The 17,496-nt window shown below is 46.0% G+C and overlaps 1 long non-coding RNA gene across 1 annotated transcript in view; it reads right to left on the minus strand.

The window, feature by feature from the left end:
* LOC144756334 (uncharacterized) overlaps nucleotides 1-11,035 on the minus strand; it is a 251,909-nt gene extending 240,874 nt beyond the window's left edge. The window contains exon 1 of the long non-coding RNA XR_013595128.1: nucleotides 10,708-11,035. This is a non-coding gene — a long non-coding RNA (uncharacterized LOC144756334). The remainder of the gene's footprint in view (nucleotides 1-10,707) is intronic.
* Nucleotides 11,036-17,496: the final 6,461 nt, after the last annotated feature.

Here is a 17,496-nt window from a genome sequence, read left to right on the forward strand (position 1 = left end):
ACAAGAGTTTGGGAGGACATGCAAAGGAAAAAACATTTGAGTAGTTTAACAAATTATTAAGTGTTTAAAAACAACAATATCTGAACACTGGTTTGGACAGTGCTGCCAAGTTACCTCATGACATATTACACACCCCGCGCTAATCAGGGGCGTAACACAGGCCCCCGCATCCCCCGCAGTGTGGGGGGCCCCCGAGCTGCAGGGGGCCCCCTCAGCACTGTACTCACACTGGAAAGCTCCGGATTAAATCCTGAATGGGGGCCCCTCTGTGTACCTTTCAGAGGGACCCCTTTAATTTTCGTTACGCCACTGGCGCTAATCCAGGTTAAAGAAACCAGTGTTCTGCGTTCTGGGAGTTGTAGTATCGCTCTTTCCCCGTGAGCTCTCAAGTTTCAGAATGCTAAGCAATAGTAGCTAAAAAAAACACAGTATGAAGGGTTTTTACGTTATGTTTCATCTAATCTTACAGGGACCTATTACCCTGGCTTGATTTGGTTGGCCATTATTACAGGATACCCCTCAAACTCTGCTGGTGCAAGCTAGGTGATAGAAAGTTGGAGTTGTCTGAACATGGATTAATGTACTGTAACACACTGTAGGCATAAATGTGTTCTTTATTCTTTATTTCTATTGGTTATTAGGTGTGTTAAAATACCTGTAATGTCACCAAGATGTTACAGGTGTCTATGTCAATGACAGGTCTTTGATTCAGAAATGAGAGCTCTTTGTGTAAATTCTTCCCCCAATTTCAATAATTCCTTTCTTGTGGAGTCAGGATCGTGCAAATGCTTTGGTAATTGCAGGACCTATTGTCCCATTAACTATGATGAGGCTGCTAGGATTGTCACCAACAAAGTTGATTAGAATGTTGTGCATATCACCTTTAGTTGTCACACCTTTCTATTTATGTCTAGCATTACTGCACCATCTCCACTATTTTAGATCATTGCTCCATTGATTGATTTAATTATTCATATAAAATGCTTGGGTTTCATTAATAAATTCACAGATCTGGAAACTGTAAGGGAGGAAGATGCTCAAGTCAGTTTCACTAGTTCCTTGATGAAGCATAGTGATAGGTTCGAGCGAGATGTAATATTTTGCATGTTTATTTTGCTCAGAAATAACATGAACGGGTGTGCAGAGAGGGCCTCTCTACCTGAAGGCTCAAATAAAACAAGCATTTGCAATGCAATTGGTCTCTCCATTGGGATCTTATATGTATTTACCTATGCAGCACATTAGCCTGGGTGCTGAAACATCTGCTGTTCTAGCAGTACCACATTTCATGCCCTTGATACAACTTCAAAGAGACTCGTTGTAGTTTTTTTAGAGTATCATCATGATAGACCTAAAGCATTTTCAATGTTATATACAACAAACCCAAATATGGTGCGTATTTATCATATGCAACTAACAACCATTGACAAAGCAAATAATCTAAACAACCTAACAAGCTCCCACATTTGTTCTCTACCTTCCTAAACAAACTAGCACAGAACGAAGCAGAGCTCTGAAGAAATTAACGCCTTGCAATACAGAAAAAATCAAAAAAGTGAAATGCTCGTAAATGCTTGCAAATACATTTAAAGAACAAAGCACTTATCCCGAAGGCCCCTGTTGGGAGTGCTGCTCTCAGGCAGGAGTGTACTTTTCAATATTCGCTCACTGCCTCGGTTTCCCTCACCCCTGCACAATATTCCAGGTTCTGGCTCGGCAGGTTTTTGAATGTCAGCAATAACTCACTTTCAGATTCATCGCATTCTTTTCTCTTCTACAGGAAAGAGGAGCAGAGGAGGAGGACCCGAGGCCGGCAGCCCAGAACCCCTGAGAAGCCAAGCGCTGTCTCCGGCCAAGCTTCAGACTCACCCCTATTCTGCACAGTGCACTCACGCTGCCAGGCACCAAGCAGCTTAGCAAGGCTGCTATTATTCAAGGCGCTGGTGTCGAAGTGCAATAAAGTGATACATCTTTAAAAATTCATATCTCTGGTTCCCTACATTGGATGTTTGTTGTTTTGGTGTCATTTTAAAGATAAAAATATTTCCTATTATTATGAGTTGGTGTTGGATTTGTATTATGCATAGTGTCTTAATTATTCACTGAATTGGTGTTTTTTAAATACTTTACATTCCTGTCTTTAAAGTTAAGCATGCCTGCTCGCAGCCAGGTTACCAAGGGTTGAGCATGGGAATAATTTTCTAAGACCTATGCTGAGTCCTATCATGTGTTAGTGGCCTTATTGCCAGTGGCAGACATACATTTACCCCTACCAATAACCCACTTTCCAACAATGTCACATTCCAAATCTGTATCCAACTCCCTTAATCTTCGGAACTACATTGGCTCCTGATAGCTAAACGTATTTACTTGAAGGCATTATGCTATATGCACAAAGCCATGACTCACTCATGACTGATGAATTTAGAGTCGCTGGTGTATACTTAGTCCCCTAGTCGGGCGTTTTACTCCAGCAATTACAATCTTACAATTCTTCCTAGAATAAGTTTGACAAAGCAAGGAGGACACTCTTTTGCCATTCTGGGACCTAAATTACAGAACTCCTTTCCAACAAAACTTTGGGCCAGATGTAGGAGCCCTAATACCGGTCGGTAACGGCCGAATTCGGCCGTTACCGACCGGTATTTGGGTTTTCTGATGTAGGCAGCCTATATTTTACCGATTCTGTAAATTTACCGAATCGGTAAATTTACAGAATCGGTAAAATACCGAATCGGTATATTTACCGATTCGGTAAATCCATATGTAGATGACACTCCCAAGAGTGCCACAGGCCCTTAAGAGTCGGTATTTTACCACTCAATCCTATTGGGTGGTAAAATACCGAATTCAGGTGTGCATGCACATCTGTGCATGCACACCTGTGCAATGTGACACACAGACATGCCTTAGGGCATGTATGTGTGCCACATGTCACACAAGCCTGTACTGGGGGTGCTAGAGGATGTCAAAGTGACTGCTTTAAAAGGAACACTGAATTACGGTGATTGTTTTTAATTGCTCAATGAAAGAATGTTCTCTTGATTGATCAGAGTATGTCACATTTCCTCCTATTTGGAATGACAGGGAATCTAGTCCCTTGGAAAAACTCTGACTATTGAGAGCGACATTATTTCAGGACTGAAATACACACTTATACAGACTAGCAGCCACACATTACTGATAGCACTCACTCACCTCTCACACTAGCATCCACAGACTACTGATTGCACTCATTACAACTTCAGTAACTAGCCACACTGACAGCAATCACACTCTACAGAGTCTAGCAGCCACAGCCTACTGAGAGTACTCACTCACCTCTCACAGCCTAGCAGCCATGCACTACTGACTGCACTCCCACCACTCTCACTGACTAGCAGACACACATTACTGATAGCACTCACTCACCTCTCACAGCCTAGCAGCCATACACTACTGACTGCACTCCCACCACTCTCACTGACTAGCAGACACACATTACTGATAGCACTCACTTCTCACAGCCTAGCAGCCATGCACTACTGACTGCACTCCCACCACTCTCACTGACTAGCAGACACACATTACTGATAGCACAAACTCACCTCTCACAGCCGAGCAGCCATGCACTGCTGACTGCACTCCCACCACTCTCGCTGACTAGCAGACACACATTACTGATAGCACTCACTCACCTCTCACAGCCTAGCAGCCATGCACTACTGACTGCACTCCCACCACTCTCACTGACTAGCAGACACACATTACTGATAGCACAAACTCACCTCTCACAGCCGAGCAGCCATGCACTACTGACTGCACTCCCACCACTCTCACTGACTAGCAGACACATATTACTGATAGCACTCTCTCACCTCTCACTGACTAGCAGACACACATTACTGATAGCACTCACTCACCTCTCACTGACTAGCAGACACACATTACTGATAGCACTCACTCACCTCTCACACTTGCATCCACACACTACTGACTGTAATTGCACAAACTTCACTAACTAGCCACACTGACAGCAATCATACTCTAGAGTCTAGACAGACTAGCAGCCAAGCATTTCTGACAGCACTCGCTAACCTCTCAGACTAGCATCCACACACTACCGACTGCACTCGCTCACTTCTCACAGACTAGCATCCACACACTACTGAATGCACTTGCGCAAACTCCACAAGCTAGCCACACTGACAGCAATCACACTCTAAAGAGACTAGCAGCCACAAACTACTGAGAGCACTCACTCACCTCTCACAGCCTAGCAGCTATGCACTACTGACTGCACTCCCACCACTCTTATTTACTAGCAACCACACATTACTGATAGCACTCACTCACCTCTCACAGCCTAGCAGCCATGCACTACTAACTGCACTCCCACCACTCTCACTGACTAGCAGCCACACATTACTGATAGCACTCACTCACCTCTCACACTAGTAGCCTCATACTCCTGACAGTACTCGCTCACCTCTCACATACTAGCCACCATGTACTACTGACTGCACTTGCTCACCTCTCACAGACTAGCCACCATGCACTACTGACTGCACTCCCACCACTCTCATTTACTAGCAACCACACATTACTGATAGCACTCACTCACCTCTCACAGCCTAGCAGCCATGCACTACTGACTGCACTCCCACCACTCTCACTGACTAGCAGCCACACATTACTGATAGCACTCACTCACCTCTCACACTAGTAGCCTCATACTCCTGACAGTACTCGCTCACCTCTCACATACTAGCCACCATGCACTACTGACTGCACTTGCTCACCTCTCACAGACTAGCCACCATGCACTACTGACTGCACTCCCACCACTCTCATTTACTAGCAACGACACATTACTGATAGCACTCACTCACCTCTCACAGCCTAGCAGCCATGCACTACTGACTGCACTCCCACCACTCTCACTGACTAGCAGCCACACATTACTGATAGCACTCACTCACCTCTCACACTAGTAGCCTCATACTCCTGACAGTACTCGCTCACCTCTCACATACTAACCACCATGCACTACTGACTGCACTTGCTCACCTCTCACAGACTAGCCAACCTGCACTACTGACTGCACTCCCACCACTCTCATTTACTAGCAACCACACATTACTGATAGCACTCACTCACCTCTCACAGCCTAGCAGCCATGCACTACTGACTGCACTCCCACCACTCTCACTGACTAGCAGCTACACATTACTGATAGCACTCACTCACCTCTCACACTAGTAGCCTCATACTCCTGACAGTACTCGCTCACCTCTCACATACTAACCACCATGCACTACTGACTGCACTTGCTCACCTCTCACAGACTAGCCACCATGCACTACTGACTGCACACCCACCAGTCTCATTTACTAGCAACCACACATTACTGATAGCACTCACTCACCTCTCACAGCCTAGCAGCCATGCACTACTGACTGCACTCCCACCACTCTCACTGACTAGCAGCCACACATTACTGATAGCACTCACTCACCTCTCACACTAGTAGCCTCATACTCCTGACAGTACTCGCTCACCTCTCACATACTAACCACCATGCACTACTGACTGCACTTGCTCACCTCTCACAGACTAGCCACCATGCACTACTGACTGCACTCCCACCACTCTCTTTTACTAGCAACCACACATTACTGATAGCACTCACTCACCTCTCACAGCCTAGCAGCCATGCACTACTGACTGCACTCCCACCACTCTCACTGACTAGCAGCCACACATTACTGATAGCACTCACTCACCTCTCACACTAGTAGCCTCATACTCCTGACAGTACTCGCTCACCTCTCACATACTAACCACCATGCACTACTGACTGCACTTGCTCACCTCTCACAGACTAGCCACCATGCACTACTGACTGCACTCCCACCACTCTCATTTACTAGCAACCACACATTACTGATAGCACTCACTCACCTCTCACAGCCTAGCAGCCATGCACTACTGACTGCACTCCCACCACTCTCACTGACTAGCAGCCACACATTACTGATAGCACTCACTCACCTCTCACACTAGTAGCCTCATACTCCTGACAGTACTCGCTCACCTCTCACATACTAACCACCATGCACTACTGACTGCACTTGCTCACCTCTCACAGACTAGCCACCATGCACTACTGACTGCACTCCCACCACTCTCATTTACTAGCAACCACACATTACTGATAGCACTCACTCACCTCTCACAGCCTAGCAGCCATGCACTACTGACTGCACTCCCACCACTCTCACTGACTAGCAGCCACATATTACTGATAGCACTCACTCACCTCTCACACTAGTAGCCTCATACTCCTGACAGTACTCGCTCACCTCTCACATACTAACCACTATGCACTACTGACTGCACTTGCTCACCTCTCACAGACTAGCCAACCTGCACTACTGACTGCACTCCCACCACTCTCATTTACTAGCAACCACACATTACTGATAGCACTCACTCACCTCTCACAGCCTAGCAGCCATGCACTACTGACTGCACTCCCACCACTCTCACTGACTAGCAGCCACACATTACTGATAGCACTCACTCACCTCTCACACTAGTAGCCTCATACTCCTGACAGTACTCGCTCACCTCTCACATACTAACCACCATGCACTACTGACTGCACTTGCTCACCTCTCACAGACTAGCCACCATGCACTACTGACTGCACACCCACCAGTCTCATTTACTAGCAACCACACATTACTGATAGCACTCACTCACCTCTCATAGCCTAGCAGCCATGCACTACTGACTGCACTCCCACCACTCTCACTGACTAGCAGCCACACATTACTGATAGCACTCACTCACCTCTCACACTAGTAGCCTCATACTCCTGACAGTACTCGCTCACTTCTCAGATACTAACCACCATGCACTACTGACTGCACTTGCTCACCTCTCACAGACTAGCCAACCTGCACTACTGACTGCACTCCCACCACTCTCATTTACTAGCAACCACACATTACTGATAGCACTCACTCACCTCTCACAGCCTAGCAGCCATGCACTACTGACTGCACTCCCACTGACTAGCAGCCACACATTACTGATAGCACTCACTCACCTCTCACACTAGTAGCCTCATACTCCTGACAGTACTCGCTCACCTCTCACATACTAACCACCATGCACTACTGACTGCACTTGCTCACCTCTCACAGACTAGCCAACCTGCACTACTGACTGCACTCCCACCACTCTCTTTTACTAGCAACCACACATTACTGATAGCACTCACTCACCTCTCACAGCCTAGCAGCCATGCACTACTGACTGCACTCCCACCACTCTCACTGACTAGCAGCCACACATTACTGATAGCACTCACTCACCTCTCACACTAGTAGCCTCATACTCCTGACAGTACTCGCTCACCTCTAACATACTAACCACCATGCACTACTGACTGCACTTGCTCACCTCTCACAGACTAGCCACCATGCACTACTGACTGCGCTCCCACCACTCTCATTTACTAGCAACCACACATTACTGATAGCACTCACTCACCTCTCACAGCCTAGCAGCCATGCACTACTGACTGCACTCCCACCACTCTCACTGACTAGCAGCCACACATTACTGATAGCACTCACTCACCTCTCACACTAGTAGCCTCATACTCCTGACAGTACTCGCTCACCTCTCACATACTAACCACCATGCACTACTGACTGCACTTGCTCACCTCTCACAGACTAGCCACCATGCACTACTGACTGCACTCCCACCACTCTCATTTACTAGCAACCACACATTACTGATAGCACTCACTCACCTCTCACAGCCTAGCAGCCATGCACTACTGACTGCACTCCCACCACTCTCACTGACTAGCAGCCACACATTACTGATAGCACTCACTCACCTCTCACACTAGTAGCCTCATACTCCTGACAGTACTCGCTCACCTCTCACATACTAACCACCATGCACTACTGACTGCACTTGCTCACCTCTCACAGACTAGCCAACCTGCACTGCTGACTGCACTTGCTCACCTCTCACAGACTAACCGCCATGCACTGCTGACTGCACTTGCTCACCTCTCACAGACTAGCCGCCATGCACTGCTGACTGCACTTGCTCACCTCTCACAGACTAGCGGCCATGCACTGCTGACTGCACTTGCACCGCTCACCCTCACTAGCAGCAATGACAACAGGTCGTGTGATAACTGAAAGGGCCTCTTTCCTGATTGGTGAATATCTATGGGTGACATTACAGATGTAGGAGTAAGGAAATGTAGGGATGATTCAATGGGTGGATGGATGAACAGGTGCATGAGTGACAGAGTGCATGGATAAAAAGTGCCTGGAAGGATGAGTGATGGCCTCATGGATTGGAGCATCCAAACACTTCCAATTATAAGCTGGACCTATTCGCGTTGCCCATGCTGGTTATATGTTGCTGTTGTTACAGCTCAGTAGCAGACTTTGCTATGATTACAACACGCGAAGGCCTGGAGCGCAACGTTCGTACAAGTTTGTGCTCTCTCCACAGTGGGTATTATGGGATATCACTTAACTTTGCCAAAATTGCACATAAGGTTGTAAAACTTCACAGTTGTGATGTGTAGCCCCAGAGGGTAATCCCTGGGATTTTTAAACAAGCACAGGCATCTTTTATTTGGTTGTCATTAACTCGTATGGCAGCTGCGTGCCAAAGATACTCCATCAAACATGGAGCTGAAGTGTGTGGTGTCTTCAACGCCTGTAACATACTTTGCAATCAAAATATTTTTTAGTAGGGATTAAACTGGGCAGTGAGTTGCAGGTGGTGGACACTGTCACTCATGCTTGGGGAATGGTACTTACTTTCATCATCAGGTTTAACCCAGAGCATGAGAAAGGCAGTAGGAACAAAAAGAGAAAGATACCCAAAAAAAGTGAAAGAAAGTGGGGAGGAAAAAGAACTTGAAAGAGTGAGATAAAATGACAGGGAGTGTAGGTAGGTGGAGGAAGAAAGAGGTAGGAGATGGACTCAAAACTAGGCAGGTTTGGGATTCAGAAACCAGTGTATTTTGTAGTGCTGGCGGTGGGCGACTGGGAAAAATATTTTGGGCGACTGCACTCAAGTTTATTCAGACTAATAACTGCATTATAGCATACCTATTAGTATATTACATGTGTTACGGTGCATGTTCGTGGACTAATCTGCAAACTGTATAAATTCATCTCTCTTCCCATAACTTGGCATGAGCCAAGACTACCTGACTCTACCCATGGCAGATCTGGAATTTAGAAAGTGAACAGGCCTTAATCTTGTAAAAAAATATAAAACAGTTCCTCCAAAAAGAACTAGAACGACGTAGAACGGCCAGGTGCCGGGAGCCACACCCCTCATACTGTGAATGACATTCTGCTGCCCATCGGCACAGCCACGGATTAGAATACACAGCCCTGGACCGTTATATTTCTGTAAGTAGAAATATCACTCTATTGTCAGTGACCTTGGTTGGTAAAATCCTTGCAGCCAAAAATAAAGTTTTGTTGCCATGAGACTCGGCATGTAAGATCTGTCTAACCTGAGGGGCTAAATGCCCAGGCCAGGATAAGATGCTGTACCTTTTCTAAAATCTAATGAATGGCTGTGCAGATGGGTGACCAGGCTAGGGTAAGATGCTGTACCGTCTCTGAAATCTAATGAATGGCTGTGCTGATGGGTGCCCAGGCCAGGATAAGATGCTGTACCTTCTGTGTAATATAAAAGATGGCTGCTCAGGCCAGGATAAGATGCTGTACCTTCTCTGAAATCTAATGAATGGCTGTGCTGATGGGTGCCCAGGCCAGGATAAGATGCTGTACCTTCTCTGAAATCTAATGAATGGCTGTGCTGATGGGTGCTCAGGCCAGGATAAGATGCTTTACCTTCTCTGAAATCTAATGAATGGCTGTGCTGATGGGTGCCCAGGCCCGGATAAAATGCTGTACCTTCTGTGTAATCTAACAGATGGCTGCCCAGGCTAGGATAAGATGCTGTACCTTCTCTGAAATCTAATGAATGGCTGTGCTGATGGGCACCCACGCCAGGATAAGATGCTGTACCTTTTCTGTAAACGAACATATGGCTCCCCAGGCCAGGATAAGATGCGGTACCCTTTCTGAAATCTAATGAATGGCTCTGCTGACGGGTACCCAGGCCACGATAAGATGCTCTACTTTCTCTGTAATCTAACAGATGGCTGCCCAGGCCAGGATAAGATGCTGTGTACCTTCTCTGTAATCGAACAGATGGCTGTTGGGTGCCCAGGCCCGGATAAGATTTGTTACTTTATGTGTAATCTAATCAGTGACTGTGCTGATGGGTTCTGGGCCAGGATAAGATGCTGTACCTCCTGTGTATTTTGATGTATGGCTGTGCGAATGGGTGCTGGACCTCTAACCTGAACAGCCTGCAGCCTTAGGTCTGAACCTGCAGAATCTGCATAACCCGGGGGACAGCTGTGCAGTCTGACTGTCAGGAATCCCCGAGTGTGCATTCCCCATGGGTTACGACACGTACCAGGAAGGCAGTGTCACTTAGACTAAATTCCATAGGACAGATGTATTGCTGGCTGGCCTTGGTAATTATTATACAAGAATCTTTGGCGCCTGTCGAGGCAAAGGAGTGCAGGGCGACAGTCAGTCTATCACATGAAGGGCACACTAGGATGAGTAAAAAGAGAATGATTACCTTCCCGGGTAGTTGGAGCAGGGAAAAATTGAAGCACCAGCCTCACTTCACCTGGCAAAGCAGTGGGTGGGTTCTGAGCTCTGGTACAGTTAGTTTACACTGTCTGCACATCTTTCACCTTTTTGTGTTTTGATTTACCAGTTTCCCTCCTCCTCGGGTCATTAAGGAAGAAGCACTGGTTTCTCTTCCGGAGATGATATAGCACGTTTACTGTTCTCCTAACCTTGGTCTGAAGATTCCAAACGAACACACACTGGTGGCCAGAGTACAGAAATAGACGAAGGACTTCACCTTTCCCGCATTGAATGCGACCTGCCGCTGTAGCCATTTTCTTGCCCTTCAACTGTCTTGATGGATACATGCAAGGCATTATGGGGTGGCTGCCTTCCTGCTGGCATCCTCGAAACGCTACAGGGAGTCCCTAAATGTACCTCCGCGTTTTAGTGCACCATTTACAAATGTTACCTTTACAGTACCTGTTTCCTCTTGAACAGTTACATACATTACGGCTTATTTTGATGATTCATCTGAATTTCAGTCCCCAATTCAAGATGGCTGACCCAATCTGAATTATTGTCATTTCCTGTTTTACACTATTTCAAGGGATTCCATATGAATAAAAAAATGTCCAGCTTTCGCGACAAGAATTTTAGATTCTATTAAGGACACGGAGGCGATGATTATGCTTTCTTAATTTCTTTACTACTCAACAGCAGCCAATGAGAAAAAAGTAAACATTACAATAAACTACGTTTCCCATGAGGCTTTGAACCACGCCTCCTTCATTAACCAATAACAGTAGAGCTTAGCATACAAAATAACGAGGCACCATCTTGACTTCCTCTTTCTTTAAGTGTCTGAAAACAAACAATAGTCCTGGCTCTCAACGGAGAGCAACAACAGCAGATCCAACTCTCAACGGAGACCAATTCCCAACATTCCTTGAGGCGACAGCCATCCTCCAACAACGAGGAAATCCATACCATGGATCATCGCAGCATTAATTCTGCTTGGAATCCATTCCTGAAACAGAAACAAGTTTGAAAATAGGGAACCCATAAGGGTTTGATATCACAGGGTGGGAAAATAACATTGCATCGTTAATCCTCTTACAACATGACAGTTGACACCTTACCTGTCCCAAAGGGTGGGATAATTCTCGCCTCCGTGTCCTTAATAGAATCTAAAATTCTTGTTGCGATAGCTGGAAAATGTTGTATTCTATGGCAGGACCGGAGGCTCAGATTATCCTGGTTCAAAGCTGACCGACAACAACAGAAGAAACATGTGTAATAGGTTTATAATAAAACACTTTAAACATTGAATCCGAAGACCAATCTGCGGCTTTCAAAATGTCTTCTAAACGAGACCCCAAAACATATGCTTTAGAGTCCATTGTGTCTCTGGTGGAAAGCGCACCATAAACAGAAATGTCAATCCCTGCTTCAGACATAACCCACCTGACCCAACGCGCCAAGGTGGCCTCTGAAACTGGAAAAAAAGGTTTTTGGATTGCCAACAACAGCTGACCCAAGGGATTTGCTCTATGAGCCAATGTGCGTTCCTCATATACTTTCAAACATTTTAAAACACAAAATTTGTCATTGTGAGGAAACGCAGGATACTCAACTCAACGTGACATAGTCTTAGTCCTCCTAGAGATGATGAAAGACCCACCCTGTGGAGAGAACATCTTTCCTGCCAAATCTAAAGCGTGCACATCAGAAACTCACTTACAGGAGATTAAACACAATAACATAGTAAGTTTAGCAGATAATTGTTTTAACGACAATTCTTTGTTATCTGGCCAAGATTCTAATAAAACCAAAAGTTTAGAAACATCCTATAATGTAGTGTATCTGGGATGAGGTGGATGAGCAACTCTGATGCCCTTCAGCAACTTACACACTAGGGGATGTATCCCTACCGGTTTACCATCAATGTGATTGTGTCCAGCCGAGAGAGCTGACCTGAAATTATTAACAGACCTATAAGAAAGACTTGATTCAGCACATTCAGATAAAAAATGTAATACTTCCTTCACATCAGTTCCCACGGGATCCACCTGTTGTTGAAGGCACCAACCCACCTATCGCATCCATGAGGCCGAATATAATTTACAGGTGGATAGAGCCCAAGCTTGGTGTATAAACTCAGCAGCCAGTGATGAAAGGCCCTCAATTCGTTCGTGTCTCCTGAGAGCGTCCAAAACAAGAGGGATAACTGGTTCTGAAGGACCAGAGGATGAGGGGATCCCACTGGGTCCTGGAGAAGCATCTGAAACACAGATAGTTGAAATGGTAAATCCACTGATAACTCCAACGGTGTCGGAAACCATGACTGAGTCTTCCACAAAGGTGTAACCAACACTACTGAAGTCTCCTGTCGACGGACCTGGGCCACCACTCTCGGAATCAGAGCGAAGGGAGGAAAAGCATAGTTCCTCTGAGACCCTCAATGTTAAAGGGATGCATCCGTCCCCATTGCCATCGGATCCAGTCTCCAGCTGAAAAAGTGTGGGAGATGAGCGTAGAGGCGAGAGGCAAAGAGATCTTCGCATATTCGTGATTTCTACAAAAAGCGAAGTATGGAGTCTCCAGTCGCTGAAGTCCCTCAGGAACCTGGAGTTCCAATATGCTATCTAATTGAGTTTGCCGGGCAAATACTCCGCTATCACACTGATCTTTTGATCCAGGCAGAAATGCCAAAATTCCCTCGCAATGTTGGCCAACAGCCAGGTTTTCGTCCCTCCTAGGTGATTTATGTATCGCACCACTGAAACATTGTCCATCCTGTGAAAGATACAACAATTGCTCTTCGGAGGGGAGATCGATTTTATGGGAAAAGAGCCCACTAACAGCTCCAGACAATTTATGTGCAACTTTAACTAGACTTTGCCACCGGCGGACGATGGTCCACCGGTGGCAAAGTCTCCACATATTGCAACCCAGCCCCATCGTCTGGCATCTGACTTTATGATGAAGTCTGGGGAGGCCTTGCCATTCCATGCTTCCATGTGTTCTAACCACCAACGAAGCTCCTCTTGAGCCTCCGGAGACAGGGGAATCAGGTGGTCGTATGAATTCCTCTTTTGCAGATAATACATTTTGAGTCGTTGTAAAGCCCTGTAGTGAAGGGGTCCTGGGAAGATGGCCTTAATCGATGAGGCCAGTAGGCCTAAAATCTTCGCTAAGGATCTCATCGAGACCATCTGTTTCGACAGTGTGGAATGAAACTCCCTCTTTATCGATTTGATCTTGGACATAGGAAGGAGTAACTGGGCATTGACTGCATCTATTTGAAACCCCAGGAAGTCCATGTTGACTTGGGGTGGTCATAGATTTTTTGAGGTTTATCACAAACCCTAACTCCTGCGACAGGGAGGTTGACCACCTTAAATGTGTGAGCAAAAGGTTCCGGTCCAGCGCCAGAAGTAACATGTTGTCGAGATAGACGATCATGCGAACGCCCATCTCCCGCAGATGAGTGACCAACGGCTTTAGTAGCTTGGTAAACACCCAAGGCAAAAAGGAAGGGAGAGATAGCGGTACCATTGCCCTTTCCAGGAGAATTGGAGACATTTCTGATGGGAGGGGCAAATGGGAACGGTGAGATAGGCATCCTTTAGATCTAAACGAACCATCCAGTCCTTCTTTAAAAGAGGATCTCTCAACAGATGGATACCTTCCATCTTGAAATGTCTGTATACCACAAAGGGATTGAACTCCCTGAGATTTAAAACTAATCTCTGACCTCCTCCCTTCTTTTGCACCAAGAAAATGTTGCTGCAAAACCCTCCGGGAATTAAGTGTCCTAAGCAGTGGCGGCTGGTGATATGTGAAAGTGGTGCGGCATAAATGTTCTGGATGAGTGCCCTTTTGCAAGTAAGGGTAGTGAGTGAGCTCAACTGTCATACAAGGGGTTTGGAGGGGTTCTCCACTAGGAACATTTTGAGAACAGAGTGTGCAAATGGTGCATTTTCAAGCAAATTCAATAAAGCAAGAAGGTGACTAATGCAGTGGCAAAATTGCAGTTATGACAGCAATTAAGATATTTCATATGATAATGACCTAGGTAGCTACTTAATCAGTATAAATTTGTGACATACCCTGGAGACTGGGTTAAACTTCTAAAAGGTTGAACCCACAGCTTCCCTGTAACTACGCAGTAGCCTAACTCGACTAAATCTAGAAAGATGCCACAAAAAAGCATTAGTAATTCGCATAGAGCTTAAATCAGTGGGGTTAGCAAGCATGGCACAATGCATCATAGCCATTCTGTCACATTTAAGGAGTAAATATCACACAGAGTTGTCTGCCAGGCGTCCACGAAGCGCTTAAACGCTTCGTCGGGAATAGAAAGCGATACACGAATACTAACAATAGTATGTAAAAATAATAACACAGTCCTGTGCCCAGGAGCAACAACACGCTTCAACAGCCATCTAGGGTTAGAAAGAGGTATTTCACATTACAATATGTAAGTATTTCTTTCTATTTCACTAATAAGTGGGGTTTTGCAGTGCATTCAAGCCTGCTGAAGTCAAATGTAAAGTTCTCGTGCAGAGGCGAAGCAGCAATGTTGTTCCCCATGGTGATGCCATGGTGATTTGCTGCAGTTTTGAATGATACCTTTCCTGGTTCTATATAATTATCAGTCCGCGTGCCTCACAACTGTGCTGAGGCTGCGCATTGTCTTTATTTTCATTTGCCAATGTGGCGCGGAAGTGGTATATAATTTAAATTAAATTGGTTTTAGGATAAGAGCAGCAGATGCTCCTGGAAGCTGAGTTAGTTATTTTATCTACCTTGTTTCACTTCCAAGTACCCTAATAGAATCAGCTCTAAAATTGCAGACTTGTGACGTATGACTGGTTGCAACCCAGATGCATTAGCATGTATGACACCATACATGTCGTTTACCGTGTGTATCATATGTTATTTTGCATTTGTAATGAGCCTAATTCGCTTTTAATTGTCCTCCCATTAAACAGCACTAATGGAACAGCATTTCTCTAGGAATGGTCTTTCACAATCTTTGAACTTATGTTGTCTATGTTGTCGTTCCTGCTTGTGAGGATTCCATCGATGTTTATTTTAATAAGGCCTGAGAAGGAAGGATGCCAGTGTGTAGTGGAGAATTAAAGTTATTAATGAAAACGTGGTGTTTCAGCACCAGTCATGCCCCTTCCCCTTTACAATTCACACAAGGGTTAATGTGAGACCTGTACCACTTGATAATTCTTTAAACAATGCGTAAATATTCAAATGATAATTTCGTATAACTGGGAAAGATTGACCAGTAGAGCAACGGTAGAGTGCTGGCAAATCCTCATCCGTGAGACCACTCTCATTCCTTCATGCAAAATTTAGAAAGGGTTAAGATGACGAAATTAAATATCCTTAGTCCCTCCAGGATTGTGTGATGTTTTCAAAAAAGTTACCAATTGAGAGCAGCAGGACATTCCTCCCAGTCGCGGCCGGCATGATGGACGGGTGGGGGGTTTGGAAATGGGGTCGTTGCAGGGGATGGGAGAGAGGCAGGAGGGGTTTAATTAAAAAAATATAAAATAAAACTTACTGTCCTGCGCCACCTCAGCTTCTGGATGGGTCCCGACTCCTACCGTCCTGAGTTCCAAATCCTGCAGCTCTCATCGTCATCAGGAAAGGCAGCCTCCCTCCCTCCCCTCCGCCAATCACAACGCTGCAAGGGCAGCGTTGTGATCGGTGAGGCGCAGAGGAGAGTGCCTCAGCCAGGCCATTTTCTCATTCAGCAGCCTACATAGAGAAAAAGGTAGAGTGGGCGGTCCTGCTCGAGAACAAGGGGGCGAGTGGCTTGCCGACTGTTGTGGGTATTGACTGTTTGGTTGGCCCCAGGGCCGGACTGCCCACCCCCAAACAGGCACTTCTGCTTTCTCGCAGTGCGAGAAGCAGAAACATAAAATTGTAGTTATTACCATATCTGTTTCTGCCTTCTCGCAGTACGAGAAAACAGTGAGGTGAGGCCCCCACGCCCCAATGGGGGAGCCGGCACTGGTCCTACTACAATAGCCTGCTTGGCCAAACGTTCCTGAAGCTCTGAATCAATAAAAGCTTGCTCTTGTAGGGAAAAAAGGAGAGGAAAGGGAGTAGCCACTTGACAAGGGGAGTCTGATTACCTGGAACTGTGTGGAGAATCCACGCATCTGTGGTTAACTGTGTCCAATTCATAACAAAATGTAACAGTCTGCCCCCGAGGGAGATCATTGGAAAGAGTGACGGACATACCTGATGACTGGGGATCGAAGTTCTTGTAACCCCTGTTGACGCCCCTGATATACCAGACACGGAAGCCATGGAATCTAGAGGGGTAGGAGTCAGTTTGTTCCGGTTCCTTGGTATGCCCTCTACGTCGTGGGGTGAAGCGAGGATTGCAATTTGTCTAAAGATATAAAAGTATTGACGAATTTTGCTACGTTCTCGACAAAATGTTCTCCAAAAAGCTGACCCTCAGCAAGAGGGCCTGGTTTGGCCGCAGCCAATTCAACAAGTTGTGAGTCAATTCGCAAAAGGACTGACTTGCGCCTTTCCGATGAAAGAGCGCAATTGGCGTTGCCAAGGAGGCAAATCGCCCTCTGGGTCCAGCCCACCAGGACCTCTGGGTGAATAGCAGCCCCAGTCTCTTGTGCTTGAAGAGCCAATTCTAGAATCTTTGCCAGGGGTCCTGAAACATCTAGCAACTTATCCTGACATGCCCTAAGGGCGCTATCTATGCCCTTTTAGGGATCTTTCTTATATTTCTTCAGAAAGG

This window comes from Lissotriton helveticus, chromosome 5_1 (genome assembly GCF_964261635.1).
Source record: "Lissotriton helveticus chromosome 5_1, aLisHel1.1, whole genome shotgun sequence".
Classification (NCBI taxonomy): Eukaryota; Metazoa; Chordata; class Amphibia; order Caudata; family Salamandridae; genus Lissotriton; species Lissotriton helveticus.